General features: G+C 40.2%; 1 protein-coding gene across 2 annotated transcripts in view; it reads left to right on the forward strand.

Annotated features, from left to right (window-relative positions):
- Positions 1-2,484: 2,484 nt before the first annotated feature.
- CNTN1 (contactin 1) overlaps positions 2,485-21,934 on the forward strand; it is a 167,447-nt gene continuing 147,997 nt past the window's right edge. The window contains exon 1 of one of the 2 annotated variants that reach the window (XM_069851723.1): positions 2,485-2,539. The gene's annotated coding sequence lies outside the window, so the exon portion shown is untranslated. The remainder of the gene's footprint in view (positions 2,540-21,934) is intronic. The other variant, XM_069851732.1, reaches the window with a different exon arrangement.

The following is a 21,934-nucleotide window of genomic DNA, read 5'->3' on the forward strand; positions in this document are numbered from 1 at the left end:
ATAAAATGAAAAAATCAGGTGGAAGCACCACTGCTTTCACAGCTGACTCACTAGCTCAGTTCAGGTACCAGTAGATACAAATGATGATACTTTCAATGTTGTTGCTTAAATATGAAAGAGGAGTGTATTGTAAAGGTTCCCAGAGTCATTGTGGAGGATGGCTTATTTTGTTACCTGGAGTGAATCCTGCTGGAATACCTTCCTCCTTCCCTTGTGCCTCTGGCAAGCAGGAAGATGCTGAGTGGTGAATCCTCTGAGCAGTGTGACCAGCAACCAAGAAGCAAGATGGGACATCCCCTGCAATGTCACTGAACTCCTGGCCTGGGTACTGCCTGGGCACATTCAAACTGCCAGTGCTTGCCTGGTTTGTTCAAAGAGGTTTCTAGTAGGTGTCCAAAAAAATTCTGTCTGGTGGATAAAAGACAGAGAATTACTCAAGTTTATAGGTCCTGTCTCCCTTATATTAGTGGCAGACAGGCCTCCGGAGCTCTTCCACTTCTAGATCTCTCTGAATCAGCATTTGGTTTCACTGGTGTGGTTTTTTCTTTCTTGTGTAAGTCATGTAGAGTACAGCAGAGCAAGAGTCCTTCATCCCATTTCCTAGTTCTGTCCATAGGCATCTGGTGCTTGCCATTGTCTAGGTCTGTGTAATGAGCTAGAAGGATGCCCTCCTCTCACCCTGTGCCTATGTGTATGGTGTTCTTCAGCAGATTAATTCAAAATTATGATGTTCCCTCACTAACTATATACGCAAGAAAGATTTATATTCTGCTCTAAACTCGTGGATGAACATTTTTAATTTGCAGTTCACTAGGCTATTCCTGGATATTTCATTGTTTCGCCAGTAACAGCAACATTCAAGATACTCAGTGTTTTGTTTTAAATTAAAATGACATAGTTATATAGCTCATAGTTTTTCTGAAGTCCCTCTGTGTTTCACACCTCGAAAATACCTTTCTAGTTCCCTAATGTCGATAGTCTGTCTTTTTATTTTAGCAGCTGCCTCAGTTTTGACAGGGTTTTTTATAAAACATAGTTGGTAAAGGTAAACTTAAAACTTCCAAAAGTGAAATACTCACAAATGATGGAATAGCAACATCCAGCATTAATGATGAAAGGGAAGAAAGGTGTGAACAGCTACTGCAGTTTACTTCTAACCAAGTGTTACTCTATTGAGGAAGAAATTAGTGTCACTTTCTTTTAATGTTTCTTCTCTTCTTACATTGCACAGCAGTCATAAGCTTCAGTTGAAAGAAATAAAGATAAAGCTGGTAACAACAAGTTTAGTGTGGCACAAATGGATCTTGGGAAATAATATATAGGAAGTTTCTAGTGGGACATGTCCCTGCCCATCACAGGGGGTTGGAACTAGATGATCTTCAAGGTCCCTTCCATCCTAAATTATTCTATGATTCTATAAGTTCTAGAGAGACTATTGCATAATACTGTTAGGTTACTTCACTGAATATGGTGGTGAATAGAATCATAGAATCATGAATTGGTTTGAGTTGGAAAGGACCTTAAAGATCATCTAGTTCCAACACCACTTCCATGGTCAGGGACAGCTCCCACTAGATCAAGCTCCTCAAGGCCTCATCCAACCTGGCCTTAAACACTTCCAGGGATAGTTCTCAATCATTTACTTTAGAAAAATATATTGTTAACTGAGGGAAATTTAATGAGAAATTGGCATTCTCTAAATACTTATCATTTCAGAAGGCCATATTATATGATGTTGTTTGGGTTGTGATAGATATTGGAAGCATTTGAAAAACTGGAAGTAGTGCTAGTGTAGCACAGTTCCTTCCTTGGATCAGCTGATCCAGATATATAGTGAGTATTACACCCAAACTGCTATGAGGGGAAATGGATATTTGAAGGTAGTTTGACAATATCTACAGCTGGTAAATGTAGATGGTCTGGTAGGAAGAATTCAAAGCAAAGCCTGTGTAAAGATTTTTGAACCATTATGGAAGGGCATGCCAAAACTTGCCTGATGGAGACAAATATAAGGAAAGATCAGAACAGATACTATAACGGGAAGAATGAAATGCGTTAGAGAAAGCAGGAGTTTGGAGATGGTATACTAGCATGTATCTGAGCAGGCATCTCAGTGTAATTTACTGCCTGAGACAGCTCTTGGATCAATTTTTTTTAAGAAGGCATTAATGAGTTTAAAAATAACTAAATCTGCACCTATGCTTCATTTTAAAGGCCGTCTATAATAGCTTGTATCTCAAGTAATCAGAAAAAATAAAACTACACAAGCTCACTCTGTTTCAAAGTTTATTTTTAGTAAGATTTTATTAATGTCTTATCTTTATGTAAGAAAGTAACTAACTGGAAACCTACATGTTTCTGCATTGCAGAAAACATCTGGGAAAAGCTGATTATATGAGAATGTTATGAAAGTATGCATGACGAGTTTTAAACTGGTAATTGGAAAATTGAGAGTTGAGCAAACAACTGAACCCTGTCTTTATTCAATTCTAGGTACTGCCTGTGGATCTGCATTGGAAAAGACTCCACCTTATTAGAGGTTGGTGACTTCATTTTACAGTTCTTATATCCAGTTTTAAAATGAGTATTTATTACCATGGTTAAGTAATGAAGTGAAAGATATGAGCTTCTTAGTAGCAAATTATTAGTCCCAGTGCAATGGAAAAAGTGGTAAAAACATTGTCAATTCAGAACTTTATGCTCAACTTAAGCACAGAAGCAATGTTTTGCTCTTGACCTCATCAACGTGATTGGTTTTTAAATGTTAGCTGTGTTGAAATATAACAGTATAGCATTAGGTCTCCTGGCAATTTTTTTTTTTTTTGATTCAGATACCTCTGTGGTTTGAATTCATATTTGACATGTTTATCTGTCAGTTCCTGTTTGAAGGTTGGAGAGTTCTGTATTGCTGAGATGGTACCTGCTGTGAAAGCCACATCAAATAAGCTTTTTGTATATACAATACAGAAACATAGGACCCAATCTGTATTTTCATTGACTATTCAGAAATGACCTACTGAGTTCTACAATATATATATGTTTGAAATATAGAAGGCAGTACCTGGTGATCAAGTTAGAGCAGACTAAAGATCTTCCTGACCTGGCTCTATATGTACATATTGCTGGGCAATTGGAAGCCCATAGCTCAGTGATGACTGTATTTAATATAGGAAGGTTGACTAGCTTTGGACTACCTGTAAAGTCATGTTACACTGCAATAAGCAAGCTTACACGCCTCTGATGAAGCTACTCTGCTAGGAAAGACAGTTGAAATAACACTGGCAGCACAGCTGTGCCTGGTGATTTCTAATTTATCTGGCTGCATATAGAAGTATGTGTAGATTTTCACTAGAGGTATGCATGCATTATTTCCCCCACTTCCCCTCCCCAAAGATCACTTATAGATTGCATTAAGTTAGTGTATATTTCTAAGATGATCATTCAAGAAAGAGCATAAAGAAGAGACATTTTAATAGAATTTTGGAAACAGTTTCAGTATATGGTTTGAAATGCTTGAAGCAAAATCCTCTAATCTGCTGTAGAACAGGACTAGAGGAAGTCACAGGTCCTAATGGCAAAACATCATTCCTTGACTTAAAGTTATCTAGCACTGACATGTTTACTTCTGCATCTTTTACCTTCTATAACTTAATTAACAAGGCAGTCACCAGCTCAGAGTAGTGCTATAGTGAACTTTCTAGGTTCCTACCTCTAGCCCAAATCCTTGTGGGAGTCTGAAGCTTAGTGGTTTTGACTGGTATATTAACACACTATTGTGCTGAATATTTATGTAACACTGTACCCAAGTGCTCTGTGCAATATAAGGAAATATAAGGAATTCTTTGTATGCATTGTGGGACTTTTTTTTTTTGTGAAATATATCCTCCGAACCTCTGATGTTACTGTTTAAGAATGAGACAAATATTTGTCTGGCTGTTTTTTCTGTTACAAATTGCAATGACATGACTTCTTGTATACTGTATTGTTTAGTAGTGGTGAAACGGTATATATTGTAGGCATGTTTTCAGTCCAAGTCTTTCCTACCCTTCAAAATAATGGCTTTGGACCTTGATTTATTACATAATCTATAAAGAGAGCTAACTCTTCTGTTTGGATTGTTTTATTTATGTTCTAAAAAGCTGATGTCTACAATAACAAAGATATAAGTGCATCTCAATCATAGTTATTTGTGATTCTAGTTGCTTGATAAAGTATGGTTCCTGGATGTCAGGGGATGTCATTCCATTGGGATGATGACTATGGGATAAAGTTCACCTACATTTAACAGACTGTGGGATACTATTGCACTGTGCTTAACATCACGCCAGACTGTAATAGTTCTGGTCCTTACAGAAACTGTGCTTAGGCTCTTATATTGGTTTACAGGTATAACTGAAGCTTCATATTGGCCAGACTTGGCAGAGAAGTAGCTGACCTTGTGTTGTGATGTGGGAGGAGAGTGGTTTTTTCCTTGGGACAGATATTCATGAGACAGATCTTTCATTCCTGAAGCCTATTCTGTATCTGACATGGGCTTCATCAAATCACTCTGATGCACCTTTTCAGTTTGAGAAAGATTTTATCCACCTTTGTCACACTTTCCCTCAGACTCAATTTTCCATGTACATGTCATCATACTTTCCTTACCAGTAACCCCATATCTGGCATGGCACATGCTATTACTCTCTTATTAAAGATTAACCATTCCCCTGCTTACTGTTCTGTATGAATGAGCTCGTGGTCCCAGAAGCAGCTAAATTATACCTGATGCTTTTTTTCTTCATTCAAAATATCTACAATCTACTGCTGATTCTAATTAATAATTGCCATCAATGAAAATTAATATTACTTATATTACTTATATTCTTTGGCTGAATAAAAGGAAAAACGAAGGACAGAGTCCATATGGAGGAGTGGGTAGTGGAAGTGCAGGAGTTTGCATTCCCTGCAGTGGCAGATAACATTGCTTAGTCCCCTGTTGGGACAGGGCACCTGTCTCCAAGTCCATCAGGTAGTGCTGTGGGCCTGTGGAGCTGCAGCAAGGCCACAAGTAAGGTGTAATGTCTTATGTGCAAATCCCCATCCAGTATTTTTCTCTGGGGAAGGAATCATCTGGCAGTAAGCTGCCTGTCTCCTGCATGACTCTCTTCTCAACTCCTGGGATGTGAAGAGGGTGCAGGCTATATGCTAAGCATGTAACTCTAATCACATCTTTTGACAGTGCCTGTCATGTAAAATGACAGGCTAGGGGGAGGGCAGCACAGCTCTAATGTGACATTCCAGCCTCCCTTTTATTCTCTGACCTTGTGGGATTAGACAGCCTAAGGTAGGATCTACCAGTGGTTCATGTCTGGTTCAGGACTGGGAGAGATGCTGAGTCGAGCTGAGCTGCAGCAGAAGAGTGCTCTCTGGTAGGACTTGGCACTTAGACACCATTTGGCTGCTGGAGAGTGGCACAAGGTGCCTGTTGCATGCCTCTCCCATGATCTGATTCAAAGACATGATTCTGTGGTAAGACCAGGCATGATGACTGTTGTCAATTTGAAGAGAAAGTTGAGAGGCAAGTATATTATCTGGTGGGTATTCAACCAGAGTATTGGTGTTTTGTTAATTTATTGTGTAAGGTATAGCATCTCATCTAACAAAGCTTTCTGAAGTGTGCTATTAGCTAATTAAATATCCAGACATTCAAAAATAATGCTTTCCATGTATTGTAGTGTTTCTACAATGCAATGCACTCTCTTCCTTCCCATTTAAGCATTGCAATGCCCCAAAGTACAAAAGAGTTACATCTGTGTTTGGATGTAACTGTTGCTTCAGGCTAAATACTTCTCAACAGTCTTGCAGAATTCAATTTGAACATGCTGGGATGAGCAGAAACAGTTCAAATCAACATTTTCCTAGAAAGGCCTTCATAGTGAACTTATTATACATTAATTTCTATGGCCATGCAGCTGGCCTTTATATCAGGGGTATTATCTTCAAATTACTGAAGTATTTTAAGAGTGATGCTCTTGGTAAAAGCAGAAACAAAGGCCAGTCTGTTTTTCACATAGTAGATTGTTGTTGAAGAGCTTGTGCCAGCCAGTACAGAGAGTCCAATCGTGTCTTATTCCTCTCAAGAGAGATTAATTACTGAACTGCTTTGGCTCCTGCTGCTCCACATTCTTATCCTTGAGCTGTATTATTGGAGTGGTCTGCTCCTTTTCACAGCGCAGACAGTGTAAGAGGGAGAAATGTAAATGCATAGCATTGTCTTAATGAAAGGCCTTCACCTTTGAGGTGGTTTGGATATGCATCAGCTTTCTCAACAGTGTAATTAATTGTGCTTTTGAGATAATTTTTTAGAAGAAAAACATCAGATTTTTTTTTCAAACAATAGCACTACGTACAGCAGTATCCATTATAACTGTTGCAAATTTGCAGAGACTGTGTTATTGATTCATACACTGATACACTGCAACAGCCTAGGTAATTTATCTTGCCATGTTTCTGTTCAGAAAACTGTGTTCAAGGTTGTAATTTCCTCTAGTGGTTGACACAATAGGGGTTAAGGTATGTCCAACTAAGATCGCCTGACTCAAGTATATTTCTGTCTTCAACTCATATTACTGTCAAGTAAGTAGCTCTATGTGCCTTCAACAATGTTTCTTATAAAAGTTTGTGTTTGCAGGTATGTACATGTTTTTATGTGGTTACCACTGCCATTTTTAACATGCATCAGTACTGTTACATCCCCTTGGCATTAAAATGTGACTGGCAGACTACTGGAAGGCACTGCCTGAGTGCCACTGCCCCTGGTGAAAAGACATTTTAACTTGGTTAGGGGCAAGATTGAAGCATATATGTAGCAACTGCGAAGCATTGAGTAGGATCATTATCATATCAGCAGCAAATACTAAGGGTCGAGCACAGACATTTCCCAACTGGGGGTGTGCGAAGAAGTCTTTGCTGGACTGGATCACAAATGCCACTAACTGTGGAGGAAACAGAGTAACAGTAGTGTATTGTAGAGACTCTGCATACAAGTCCCCAAAATAACCCATAGCCCTTCATTGGCAAAGGGAAATTTAGCTGGTATTTTTCTCAAAAGAGGTACTTGTTGCATAAGCAGCAGCATTTATTCTAGATTAGGAGCAGGATCCCTGAAGATGCTGAGAATGTTTCCCCTGATCTCCTGTCGGCACTCAGCACTCCCCAGGAAGGGTCAGTGGGGCGAATGTTGCCCAGATGTTTGTTTAGACATCTGCTGATGTTTATGCTGGGTTTGAGTCATGGATATCACCTCTTTTGCTTGAGGGAGGAAGGGTCTGTGTCAGGCAGTTACATCACAGATGTGCTGAAAGCTATTTGAATCAAGGCAAGATATTAAGACACTTATTTTTATATGTAGCTGACTTTCACAAGTAAATAAGATATTCACATGGCTGCAAACAGAGTGTACCAAATGGCCTTGCAGCACTCTGACATCTTGGATATATGACTTTTTATCTTGCATCAAGAACAGTGTATGTTTTTCATTAAAAAGAGGCAAACTCTGAAAAAAATTGCTTACTGGAGCTCCTGAGAATTATGCAAAGCAGTAGTTATTCATAGGTTTTAAGACAGAAAAGCAATGCCTAGACAATGCAAATCACAAAACCTTTTCCTGATATAGACATTAATTTGGATTGCACCAACTTTTTTAAAAGACATCTCAGTAAGAGGCTCCAGTTGTTGGTACTTGCACTATTAAAATCCTCATTAACTATAAAGGGACTCTAGATGAAGAGATCAGATATTAATGTTTACACTAACAAGTTTTTTTAATGATAAGGCTGGATGAGTCTCAACCTGTGCTAAAATATATTTAAAATAAAATAAATTAAACATTAAAACAATGTAGATAGAATGAAATCTGTTGTTGTCTTCTGATATTTGTGGAATGTGCTATTTCATCTTAGCTTTCTTATGGATAAAGCATATATGCTGAACTTCTTCAGGTCTTGCCTGGGGCAGTTTTCTTGAATGTGACTGTATAACTTCTCTAGAATATTTTCCTTTGACTTAAACATACTTTTGAGGTATTGATTCAAGGACTAAATGCAGAATCATGTACTGGTCCTAAGTATACAAAATACAAGAACATATATTACATATTAATTTCAAGGATAATTATGTATTAGCATATAACATTCTCTTGCTTATCTCTTCAGGGATGGCTAAAACTTCACAACAGAAGTGCACATTCAACTGGTTTGCTGGTCATTTCTGAATTTGCTTCAGAGCTTTTTGGGATAAAGCTCTCCATTGTATAAATAAGATTTCATGCTAATTCTTTAAAACAACGCCATTCTCAAATTGAAAAAAAGGATGGCAGAAATATATTTCTTTGTAACTGAGGGCTGGATAAAGATGTGATCCAAATATGAATTACAAATGATTCACTAGTGCCTACCTGATTTTGCAGATGGGCTATAACAAATTGCTGAGTTACATGTGCTCTGCTAATCCTAAATCATGGCAATTTAAACAGCAGTTTTGCTAAGTGTTCCTTATCTCTTTTTTTCTGTCATCTGCATAGATCTACATGTCTATGCATACATACCTTCATGCATATATATGAGGAAGGTACATTTTAATTGTATTGTTCTCTTCTGGATGATACTCTAGTAGATTTTAGTTTTAGTTATTCTAGTAGATACAATTGGTTTGGTGATTTTATTTTCTTCTGCCCAGCATAAGCTTCAGAGATTCTCAGTAATCTGTAAACTATTTGGCTAATAGGCAGTTTATTTTGGCTACTGTTCTAACCTTTGAAATTTTCTCAAAATCTTATTAGCATCTCACATTCACTGCAGAGCATTGTAAATGCCAAAACAACATTAAGAGTTCACTGATGACTTATGCAAGTTAGTATAGGAATCACAGTGCTGCTGCTGAAGTAACATAGGAAATCTAATATTAGTTTGAATAATGGTGTTAGGAGTTCTGCATCTGGATGCCTAGCAGGTGTGTATATGAAAGAGGCCATCTGCTGTCTACTCCATGCTGTTCTCCTAGTGAGAAGGACTATGTTGGCAGCTGATGGCTGAGCAGTAAGCTTGATGGGAAAGCAGTGAGCCTGTTTTGGCAGCAGCCAGGTCATCTTTTTGTTCTCCCAGAAGATCAGCTGTGGGGTAGTCAATGGATCAGAAAGGCGGCTGCCACAGCTATAAGTGAGAGTTGTGCTAGCTTGATAATCTGAGATTCTTAATAGCCTTGAGTCTAACACTTAACTACAGAGTATTTCAGGAGATCTGGACACACCTTTCATCTGAGTAGGGGCAAAGGAAATGCTGTTAGAAGTGGTCTTTTCACTGAAGACACTAGCCTGCAGAGACTGCTTGATTTTACTAGAAATAACTTCATTTTCAAACTTAAATTTATTTCTAGAGCTCTGTCAAAAATAGATACTAAAAGTCTGAAATTGTGTGAGAAGATGTGCATGTGCTGCTGTGGGATACAAGCTGATCTAGGTGGTACAAATGTTTCCTATCTCTATTTTTCTGTTGGGAATATTTATTTCATTCTCTTCCTTTCCATTATACCCCATTTTTCTTAGCTCTTTTTTCTCCCTCTCACCATTTAGTGTTTGATGGGAACGGTTGGACTCGATGATCCGGTGGGTCTCTTCCAACCTGGTTATTCTGTGATTCTGTGATTTCCTTCTTTCTGGAGTAATTTCCCCCAATGATATAGAATCCTCATTAACCTGACATTAGAAACAGGATTTTAGGCAGGGTCTTTCTTGTCCATCCCACCAGCAGTTATTCTCTTTTCTTAGACTTGTCTAAAGAAGGCAAAGAAGGCTGAAGGTATGAGCTCTTATACCACATCTGCCTTTTACAGCTCTTAAGGGTTCAGCGTGTTCATAACTTCAGCAAAAATATGCTTAATGGAGTAATCCTATAAACACTGAGTAATTTTCCAGTGTACAAAATCATGGGCAAGAAGCATTGATGGTGGAAAGCTCATCAGCTACCCCCTCTCTCTACCAGCAGGTCAGCACAGGGAAAAAAGAAAATGACAGCAGATGCCAGCACATTGTGTTATGACCACAGACCAGATTGCACCTTGAAAATGTTCCTTCTTCTGTTTCATTACAGAGCTTGAAGATTAAGATAGTCTTCTAAATGAAAATATTCTCCTATAGCCACAGCATGCATTGGTGTTAATAAAGAATTTAATCTTAAATTAAAAAGTAATAGAAAACCAGAACAATGGCATTTGTTTTGTTTGATAGTGGTTAAGGATATTCAGCTTTATTTGTCTTTCACATGCATTTTGAAGTTCAAATTCAGGTGAAACCTGTGGCTTATAATTGAAGCCCGCCTCTTGCATAAGCTATTGAACTCTCCTCCATTTTGTGGCTGTGTGCATGCCTTACATATATTCCAGGTGTGTATGCATTTCCTTGACCGAAGCACTACTTTACAAAATTCCTTGTATCAGTTTTTGTAGAGCAATCCAGCTAAGCAGTATTGAGCCAACCGGTCACTTTCTTTTGTGTGGAGAAATCCTTGAATAGTTGTATGAATGATACTGAGATTTCAGGCCTGTTAAAAAAAAAATCAAGTATTAAAGTAAGTTAGGTGCTTTGGTAGATGACGTGTGAGTTATTAAGGAATACGTTACTGAGCAGCATTAGCTTGCTGTCAGTTACTGCCCTCCTGATAGCCCAGTTCTCACAAATGTTGTTTTGAAGATCATATTTAAGGTGTGGGAAGCCACCTGTGTATTCCTGAGCTCTCTTCCCATGTTTTATAGAACAATGGAAAAACATACTTTTCAAAGTGAGTGATGTCTGTGCAGGCTGGGAATATGTCTCTGTGAATTCGGTGTTGGATCTGTGAGCAGCATCTTTATCACCACCTCTGTTATGACAGGAGGCTTTCATTTAGCTTTGTATATTCATTTCGTAAGAGTCATTTGCATGTAATAACCAAACTGCATCTAGGAAATTGTGACAGGAGCAATCACACTGTGGATTACTTTACAGGTAAAACAAGCAGCTGGTTGCCAGCAATATTGCTCAATTCTGAGTGATTCCTCTCAGAGCATGGCTGGGAAAGGGAATGTAGAAATTCCCCTCAAGGAGTGCAGGGAACAGAAGGGTGTTAGAGTGTTTTCACAGGTTTTCCCTGACTGCAAGCCAAGTAAAACAAACAAAGAGTTGTCTGTCCAAAGTGCTGAAACGAAACCCTGGACTAGTTGTTCCTTAGAGGTACAACTAAGAAAGGAATATAGAGTCATGTGAGTTTTAGGAAGAAAGGATTTAAGCAACTCTGGGTCTTAAAGGGCATGATATCAGAGCCTTGCAATTCAGGTCAAAGCCAGCCTACAGTTGGAGAAGACATGGCAGAGACAGCAGCAGTAAGCCAGATCCTGCTTGACCTACCTGATCTCCATCTATGACAAGGTGACCTGCTTAGTGGATGAGGGAAAGCCTGTGGATGTTGTCTACATAGACTTTAGTAAAGCCTTTGTTTCCCACATCAATCTCCAGGAAAAACTGGCTGCTCTTGGCCTGGATGGGTATCCTTCTCAGTGGGTAAAAAACTGGCTGGATGGCTGGACTGAAAGAATTGTCATGAATGGAGTTAAATCCAGTTAGCAGCTGGTCACACGAGGCATTTTCCAGGGTTCAGTGTTGGATCCAGTCTTGTTTAATATCTCTATCAATGATCTGGATGAGAGGATCAAGTCACTCTCTGTAAGTCTGCAAATGACACCAAATCTGGCAATAGTGTCAATCTGCTTGAGGGAAGGAAGGATACACAGAGGGATCTGGACGGTCTGGATCAGTGGGCTGAGGTCAACTCTATGGTGTTCAACAAGGTGAAATGTTGAGTCCTGCACTTGGGTCACAAAAACCCCATACAACACTGAAGGCTTGGGGATTAATGGCTTGAAAGCTACCTGGGGCTGCTGGTCAATAGCTGGCTGAATATGTGCCAGGAGTGTGCCCAGGTGGCCAAGAAGGCCAGCACCATTGTGGCTTGTATCAGAAACGGTGTGGCCAGCAGGACCAGGGAAGTGATTGTGCCCCCGTACTCGGCACTGGTGAGGCCACACCTCAAATCCTGTGTTCAGTTTTCAGTCCCTCTCGACAAGAAGGACATTGAGGTACTGGGGTGTGCGCAAAGAAACGCAAGGGAGCTGGTGATGGCTCTGGAGAACAAGTCTTGTGGTGAACAGCTGAGGGAATTGTGTTTGTTTAGCCTGGAGAAAAAGAGACAGAGAGGAAACCTTATCACTGTCTACAACTACCTGAAGGGATGTTGTAGTGAGCTGGATACTGGTCTCTTCTCGATGATACAAGAGGTCTTTTCCAACCTGGTGATTCTATGATTCTATGATATCCATGGCTCAGTAAAGAGGAAAAACCCAAATCAGTGCCCTGCTGAGTTGAAAGCTGCTCTATGTTCTCCTTGGCAGCAGTTGACATTACTGACCTTCCCGCTAAGCACAGCAGGTGCTGTATCCTGCCCAGAAGAAATGTCAGAAAGTACCTGTGGTGGGAGAGAAGCTGGAATTATTTTGGTCAAGGGGAGTGAGAGAAGTAGGATTAAATCTGTAGGAAATCGTGACACTTTACATGTGTCGGTCACAGAACAATTCATTACATGTATTTTTTTAATTTCACTGTTCATATTTCAGCTTTCAAGTACTGTAATCACCGAGCTGTCCAAATACGCCGTTTCACAAATAAGATGCCTCTGAGATGAGTAAGAAATTGAGAGGTTTTGCACATTATGCTTAATGCAGCTAAAGCTATTCTGCTTCATACTTTCGTTTTAGAATTACTAGCTATGAGCCATTTTTTTGGTTTTGTTCTGTGACACTAGTCTGACTTGCAGCTTCAGAAATCTTTTTAGCTGGTCTTTGAAGAGATTTGCATTAGTGTGCATTAAAATAGGATAAGCACGTAACTCCAGAAGACCAACCAAAAAAAATCAGATTTCAATATAGAGTCACAGTGAATTTAAATACTTAGTTATTGGTATTAATGTGAGAGCTAGTGATTTATATTCTTATTTTCATTAATATCAATATATTTACTTTCTATATCGTGACAAAAAGATTTAAGTACTATAAATAATTTCTAAAAACAAAGCATAAAATTACTTCAGAAGTCTTGCTTTTAGAAAACCTTGATGGCCTTGGACATCGAACTAATGAGAACAAAGGAAGGTGGAAAAAATAGCATATAACATGTTTTCTGCAGGCTGAGTGAACAGCTGACAACGATGCTGAATTTGGCTTCTAACAGGCAGCCAGAGATGCAGATTCCCAACATAGAGAGACACAACAGCTACTGGCCTGCTCTTTTCCTCCTTCAGCTACCTGTGTCAGACAGTTCAGTAGATGGCTTGTGGTAAGGTGTGGGACACAGAGGAAATGGTATTGCACCTGAGCTGGAGTTAGATTTAGACATCTCCTGAAAAATATTTATTCAATATACAATAAAAAAATAAACATTTGAGTCATACAAAGAATGGAACAGGTTAGACAATACCTTCTTGCTTTAATAGGTTCAGTTCTTCTTCAAAAACATGAATTCCAGATTACAGTCTGGATTGTTGAACTCAGGAAAACTGTATCAGGGTCAACAAGGGCAGGTGCTGGGTCCTGCACTTTGGTCACAACAAAGACAAGCAATGCTAGAGGCCTGGGGAAGAGTAGCTGGAAAAGCTGCCTGGCAGAAAAGGACCAGGGGTTCCTGGTCGACAGCCAGCTGAGCATGATCCAGCAGTGTGCCCAAGTGGCCAAGAAGGCCAACAGCATCCTGCCTTGTATCAGACTAAGGGCTCTGGAAGTGATTGTCCCCCTGTAGCTGGCACTGTTGAGGTCACACCTCGAATACTGTGTTCAGTTTTGAGTCCCTCATTACAAGAAGGCCATCAAGCTGCTGGAGCATGTGCAAAGGACAACAAAGCTGGATTAAGGGTCTAGAGTGGAAGTCTTATGAGGAGCAGCTGACGGAACTGGGGCTGTTCAGTCTGGAGAAAAGGAGGCTGAAAGAAGACTTTATCAATCTATAGAACCTCCTGAAAGGAGAGGAGGAGAAGGATAGGTGGTAAAGAGGAGTTCACCAGACAGGTCACATCTGAAATGAGACCATAGCTAGAGTGTTGCACAGTCATGAAATATGGAAACTCCTAGACATGATCTAATTGCTGTGATGCTTATCTTTCATAACATCTGTTCCATCCTGAGTTCTATCCTACTCTTAATTTATAGTGTGTGTTGTATGATCCAGCCTATGCAATGCCATGGTTTGTTAAGAGGTGTCCCATACATTTGTGCCACCAATGCAAAAGGACTGTTACGTATAATTGCAGTGCACCATCCACATCAGGTACTGCTCTCTCCCATCAGACTGGGCACATCTCTACTGCTGTTGCTTCCGGAGTGAGCAATCCTGCACTGTGTGGCCTATAGATAAACTTGACGATCTAGACCATCATGCTATATTTCTTTGTAAAGCATTTGCCTTAAATTTGGAAACTATGTAGAAATGCATACAATTAATGAAACGTTCTTCAGTGGTGGTGTGAGAATTTTTTACTTTTTATTCCAATTGATTTCTGAAACATCTAGGACTAACCTTCAGCCAGCCTGAGTCAGGCAATCCATTTACCTTGCACAAACAGTGCAGTCTTTTTAGTAACTAAAATGTAATTATTTTAATACAGTTAAAGATATTTGCAATATTTTCTGGTGCTTTCTTGTTTCACTATGCAACACGTAAATAATAAAATGGCCTTTACATCTTTTCCTACTTTCTTACTCCTGAATATGATGTCCTTTTTCTTCTGGTTGTTTTCCATGCTCCGCGTAGGCAGAGGGAGGTAGTATGATTTGAGATTAAAGATTGTTAAGTATGTAAGTATGTAATAAACATTACTTCAGGAACACTAATAATCGGTGGATGGAGAGATAGGAAACGGGTGTCTCTCTGAATGCTGTGGAACCTGATGTTTCCTGGCTGCTCAGGGAAAGGAGAAGAGAGGCGGGAACCCACACTGTGAATTTGGTAGGTTACATTATAAAAGTGTCTGAGATGTGGACGGAGAATTTTATATGTGATTGTGAAACTCCTCATCTTGTGTTTCATTCTTTATTGGGCTGAATCCATTTAAAAGGAGCCAGTGACAGTGAAGAGGTGTAGGCATGTAGGCAGATTATCAGATACTGGTGTTGATTTTATTGATCTCTATACATAAAATGAAATATTTAAAATATATATACAGAAAATAACATTGGTTTGAAGTATAAGCAAAAATTAAAAAAAGTAAAAGGAGTACATGATCAGGTGTTATAGAATAAAAAGACAGCAAGTGATTCATGTTGCTCTCAAAAACTGCTGAAGACCAATTTATTTGGGTTCTTCAGAACTCTTTCTGTTGCAGCTAAATCCAGTTTAAATTATATTACAGAAATTCAAAGACAGTCCTCCTTGACCCCTACTATTTTAATGATTCATGGGGAAAAAAGGAAGATACAAGCTTCCAAAAATCTTTGTCTACATTTTAGTTTGAATACTGTAGAATCATAGAATAGTTTGGGTTCGAAGGGACCTTTAAAGGTCATCTAGTCTAATCCTCCTCCAGTTAGCAAGGGCATCTTCAACTACGTAAGATTGCTTAGAGCCACCTCCAACCTGAACTTGAATGTTTCCAGGGATGGAGCATCTGCCACCTGTCAGGGCAACCTGTGCCAGTGTTTCACTACCCTCATGGTAAAATATTTCTTCCTTATAGCTAGCCCGAATTTACCCTCTTTTAGTTTAAAACCATTACTTCTTGTCACAACAGGTCCTGCTAAAAAGTTTATCTCCATCTTTTTTCATAAGCCACCTTTAATACTGAAAGGCCACAATAAGATCTCCCTAGAGCCTTCTTTTCTGAAGACTGAAGAACGCCAACTCTCTCAGCTTGTCCTTATAGGATAGGTGTGTCATCACAGAATCATAGAATCACCAGGTTGGAATTCTTGGGGCCCTCTTCTGGACCGAGTCCAACAGCTCTATGTCTTTTCTGTGCTGAGGGCTCCAGAACTGGATGCAGTACTCTAGGTGGGGTGTCCCCAGAGCACAGTAGAGGGGCAGAATCACCTCCCTCGACCTGCTGGCCACGCGTCCTTTGATGCAGCCCAGGATAATGTTGGCCTTCTGGGCTGAGAGTACATGTTGCGGACTCATGTTGAGCTTGTCATCTACCAGCACCCCCAAGTCCTTCTCTGCAGGGCTGCTTTCAATCCCTTCATCCCCAGCATTTGTCTATACTTGGGATATCTGGTATGAAGTATAGGACCTTGCACTTGGCCTTGTTGAATCTCATGAAGTTCACATGGGCCCACTCCTCGAGCTTGTGCAGGTCCCTCTTGATGGCATCCCTTCCCTCCAGTGTGTCAATCACACCACTCAGCTTGGTGCCATCTCCAAACTTTCTGATGGTGCTCTCTATCCCACTGTCTGTGCCACTGATTGTTGTTTTAGATTTTCAGAATTGCTGAAGAAAATCTTTGGTCAAAAGAGAACGAATTACCATAGGGGACTCTGAAGAGGTGCATTGCTTCTTTTAAGCAGATAGATAGATAGCTTCTGGGAGTCTTGACAGGCTGTAACAAACTCCCATTCTTAGAATTAGTCTCTTTGCATCAGGGAAGATAAAAGGTGCTGGGCCTGCATGCAGGCAGGATCATTTCCAGACAGATTACAGAGGCTTGGTGGTTTGTTTGTCCTTAACTACTATGATCAGCTCCTACCCACTCCAAAGGCAAACATTGCCAAGATATTTGATAACACATGTTCTTGTGTTTCTTCCTTTTCTTCTACAAATTACAACTGACCACTCAGATTACTATCCCAACTCTGAAGGATCTTGTGCAGCTCCTTGTTGAAGAATGTGATTAGAGAAAAAAAAAAATTCAAAATCAGACAGGGAAGACCTGGTTCAGGATGTGGGTTCAGGTGAGACACTTGAATCTTAGCTTTACACACCAGATGAGGATTTTGTGACCATCTATCTATTTGGTATATATTAATTTTAACTGCACATGAGTCTGCAATGGATTTTTTTATTCCCAAGTATTTTCCCCAAATTAGTTCCTGTAAAAGTTCTTCATTTTGCTTGGTAGTCTCCCAGAAGAAAATAGCATCTTAGAGAATGTAGGACAATAGTGTAATATTGGGGTAAAGTTCTGGCAGGATTTCATGGCTTTCTTTTATAATGCCTCTACTTGATTTTTTCATTACAGGCTTAACAAAGCCATGATCATCTTAACCGTGTCAGTACTTTCCAAATCCAGTTGATTATTTTCATGATGAAAATTAACATTTTTAAGTGCTTTGCTGGATCATGGCCCAGATGATTGTTACCTCTTTCCAATAAGTGTTTTAAAGCTTCCTTGATAATCATAATAATGGAATTATACCAATAATTATTAATGGATATTATTACTTTGTAAATTCCCGTGTGAATCTAACTGCATACAGGAATTAGAGTCTCAGTTCCAGTATTTCATAGATGTTCCTTAGCAATCTTAATGCAATTTATTTACTTTCTTGCTTACTGATAATGCATTTATTACTATTTCTGGTAAAGGGACATCCTTTGTGATTTGGAGGTGGACTGTTTTGATCACATGGGATTAGATAATGAATCTTCAAAACTGGCCCTGTTAAGGAAAGCAAGATGGTCTGAGTCGATTTTTAAAAATTACCCTTTGAAAAAGTAAGAAAAACCCAAAACTTCCTTTCCAAATCTAGAAAGAAAAGCAGCAGAAACTGAGAAATTAGGGACCTACCTGAGGACCTTGGATCTAGGTCTTTGTTTCAATAAAAATGGGAATTAGAGGACAAGAATTAATTTAGTAAGTGACAAAACCAAGACGTGCTAATTTTGACAATCTTTTCTTACTTTTCTACAAGCATTTTAAAGCCTTTAAAGGTGGATGTTCAAGAAAAATTGTAGCATATTTGCATCTCCATTGTGATGAGCATGCTGGTGAAGAGCCTAAGCAGAGATTCTGCTGGTCTCCATTGCTGTCAGTGGTGATTTTGAATACTGAAGGTGTTCAGGAGAGGTCTCATTCTGCTTGTGTAAGGCTGAGACATATATATAAAAAATGAAATGCTACTTAATAGTCTCTCTTTTTTTTTAATCTTATTTTAATAAACTCAGTATTAGAAGAATTGCAGTCATCACCCAGAACAACTCATCTCTTTTCCTCATCCAGTTGGGTGACGTGAAGCTGAAGCTTCTGATAAAGCCTAAGGCTTTCGTGCCTGCTGTGTCTGCTGCTGCCACAGGTCTGATCACATCCCCACCCCTTAGCTTTCTGTACCAGCACTGCTCCCACTGCAAGGTTAATTGGTGTCCCAGAGAGAAACTTGATGCCATGGACAAAGGGAAGCCACGAACAACGTGGAGAACATTGGAGCACCATGCATAGACTGAAATGGCTAGTGAACAGGGAACCACGAAAGTCAGAGATGCTACAAGATTAATTTTCTTTCTAGGCATAAGAATGGTAGGCATTCCAACTATCAGTCTGGAAAGGTTTTTAAAGTGTTCTTTTAAAATTAGCAGTTCAGGTACTTCCCAAACACCTTGTAGCACCACACAGAGAATTACAGAAGCCACAGATTGTCTCTAGTTCATCTCTGGTGGTTGTGGCCCCTAGTGTTCCTCCTGTTGTGACAAATAAAATCTTGTTCTGTGCCACCTTTCTGACAAGTCCAACACTGCAGAGCACTTCATGCTGTTCACTTGATACTGTTTCCTGTAATACCAGCTTCATGCTTCATCTCTTGAATGAGACTGTCTGTCAAACTAAATAATGAGCCATCATGCATACTTCTGTCTTGAAATGTATTCCTTGGTAACAAAAGGATAGACTGGGAAGTCAGGTGCTTTTTTGGTAATTCATGTATGTGAGAGCTTGTGGTTTTTTAAAACCCGAGGTAACAGAGCTTCATCTTTTTCCTATCTGATGGCATGCTCAAATGCACCAAATGGGATTTATAAATCAGGTTTCACAATGTAATTAACTGGACTAAGTATCTCAATAAATAGTAAAAACTGTAGGCAAAAACCATTAAAATAAAAGGGTTTGAAAACTAGTTCCTCACTCTGTGTCCTTTCAGAGCTGGCTTTTCCCTCCAGTACAATGGAGCAAACAGTATGCAGTCTCCTCCAGCTGCCCCTGTTTTCATAACCACTAAGGGCTGGCTGCAGACCTGCTCTTTACTTCTGGGAAGTCCGTGATCCTCTCAGAGGTCTCCTACTTGCCTTGAGCTGCAGGGTCCCAGCTTGTTTTGCATCCCCCTCAGGAAGAAACTCCACGCTGCATGGCAGGAGGCTTCTGGGTGGGTGACATCCTGCGAGAGAAGCTGCCCTGGGAAGGCAGAAGGTGCTGTGTAATCTTGCCCAGCTTGGGGAGCAAAACCTCTGGAGAGGTCACATTCCTTCCTTCTGAAGGTTTTCAGTCCCAGACTCCATGTGCAAGGTCAGCACAGGCAGTTGACCCACCTGTTTCCTGCCCTCCTGAACAAAATATACCATGCACATTGGTTTTGCTGAAAACGACCATATTAAAACATCGTGCTATCTGCCCTTAAAGGTAGGAATTAGAGGAGGAATTAGAGGAATTAGAGGTGGGGAAGCCAGTGAAACCTTGGTCATTGGAGAGTTATACAGGGTTTGGTTTTCACAGACTGTGTTGTCCTTCATGCAGATTGTTCCCATACACAGATTTTTGTCAGAGCAGCATTGTCACTGCCCATGATGCAGAAGAGTATTTACTGCTTGTGCAAAGCCACCTCCTCCACCCAGCCTTAGATAGCTGTGAGCAACAAGTACTTTTGTGTCTCATTTGGTAGCCACAATTAAAGTCATACTCTTTCTTTCAAAGCAACAGCAGCATTCATTGATATCTCAGCTTGTTCATATGGAGATAGCAGAAGGCTTTTCATTTCTTTTGATATACATAACTAATCATTAAGAAACAAACAATTCTCACACGTGAACTACCTTGTAGTCCTGCTGAAGTTAATAGAAACTGCCTGTAGCCCTACAACAGAATCGGACACTTTAGGTTAAAAAAAATTTTTTTTCAACCCTGACCACAGTTTATCAGCTTACATAGGTCATTTAAATGTCACTAATTTGTGCTCCATATTTTGTTGAGCACAGCAGCAATTTTGTTTTATATTAGGAAATGAGAGGAAGACTCCGGTAAGAGACATCTAGCAAATTCAGTGCTCCTGTCACAAAAGATTGCCAGCCTTTAAGGAGCTGATAACATATCAGCAGTCTGGAAATACCCTGGTAAGGTCATTATTGAATTGCCTAGAAAATTCCTTTCCTTCTTTGTTGTCAGTTTATCGTAGGGCATTACTCAATCTGACAGGGACAAAAACTTTTACATGCTTTTTGGCAGAAAGTACCTTGGAAACAGGGTGAAGAGATGGAATATGGCCAATTCCACTCTTAAGTTCAAGATTAACTTAATTCTTTCCTCTTTAGAGAGTACTAAATACATTTATGTATTATTTATGCAATGGATAAATTCTGTTCTGTATCTTTAAAACTGTATGCCTGCAGTTCTCTTATTTTAGGTCATCCTCATGCTTGAACAGGTAAATGTTTTCAATGTGAATTTGGTGAAACTTCTGTATCATGAAACTGCTACAGAACACCCAGAATCACACAGAATCACACAGAATAACCAGGTTGGAAGAGACCCACCGGATCATCGAGTCCAACTGTTCCTATCAAACACTAAACCATATCCCTCAGCACCTCGTCCACCTGTGCCTTAAACACCTCCAGGGAAGGTGACTCAACCACCTCCCTGGACAGCCTGTTCCAGTGTCCAATGACCCTTTCTGTAAAGAATTTTTTCCTAATGTCCAGCCTAAACCTTCCCTGGTGGAGCTTGAGGCCATTCCCTCTTGTCCTGTCCCCTGTCACTTGGAAGAAGAGGCCAGCTCCCTCCTCTCTACAACCTCCTTTCAGGTAGTTGTAGAGAGCAATGAGGTCACCCCTCAGCCTCCTCTTCTCCAGGCTAAACAACCCCAGCTCTCTCAGCCACTCCTCATAAGGCCTGTTCTCCAGCCCCCTCACCAGCTTCGTTGCTCTTCTCTGGACTCGTTCCAGAGCCTCTACATCCTTCTTGTGGTGAGGGGCCCAGAACTGAACACAGTATTCGAGCAGCGGTCTCACCAGTGCCGAGTACAGAGGGAGGATAACCTCCCTGGACCTGCTGGTCACGCCATTTCTGATACAAGCCAAGATGCCATTGGCCTTCTTGGCCACCTGGGCCACTGCTGGCTCATATTCAGTCGGTTGTCAACCAACACCCCCAGGTCCCTCTCCTCCAGGCAGCTTTCTAGACAGACTTCTCCTAGTCTGTAGCACTGCACAGGGTTGTTGTGCCCCAAGTGCAGGACCCGGCATTTGGCCTTGTTAAACCTCATGCCGTTGGACTCAGCCCAGTGGTCCAGCCTGTCCAGATCCCTTTGCAGAGCTTCTCTACCCTCCAGCAGATCCACACTTCCACCCAGCTTAGTGTCGTCCACAAACTTGCTAAGGGTGCAACACATGGGCTGTATCAATCACATTTAGTCAAGTCTTAAGTGACAGATTGTATATTTGCAATTGTATTTCAGGTTTTGATCATGAATTCATTATTTGTCAGTACCCTTAGCTTGTATTGCATTTCTAGGTAAAAGCTTTTTGTACAGAACAAAGTTCATCGCTTTTTGTAAACGCAAAAAATTACGGCACCCATACAATTAAGCCAATATACAATATCTACTCATATTACTCAGTAGTTAAATTAGGAGGCCTGGATGTTTGGTATTTTGGTACAGGTTGTGCTTTTTATTAATGTTGCTGCT

This window comes from Phaenicophaeus curvirostris, chromosome 1 (genome assembly GCF_032191515.1).
Source record: "Phaenicophaeus curvirostris isolate KB17595 chromosome 1, BPBGC_Pcur_1.0, whole genome shotgun sequence".
Classification (NCBI taxonomy): Eukaryota; Metazoa; Chordata; class Aves; order Cuculiformes; family Cuculidae; genus Phaenicophaeus; species Phaenicophaeus curvirostris.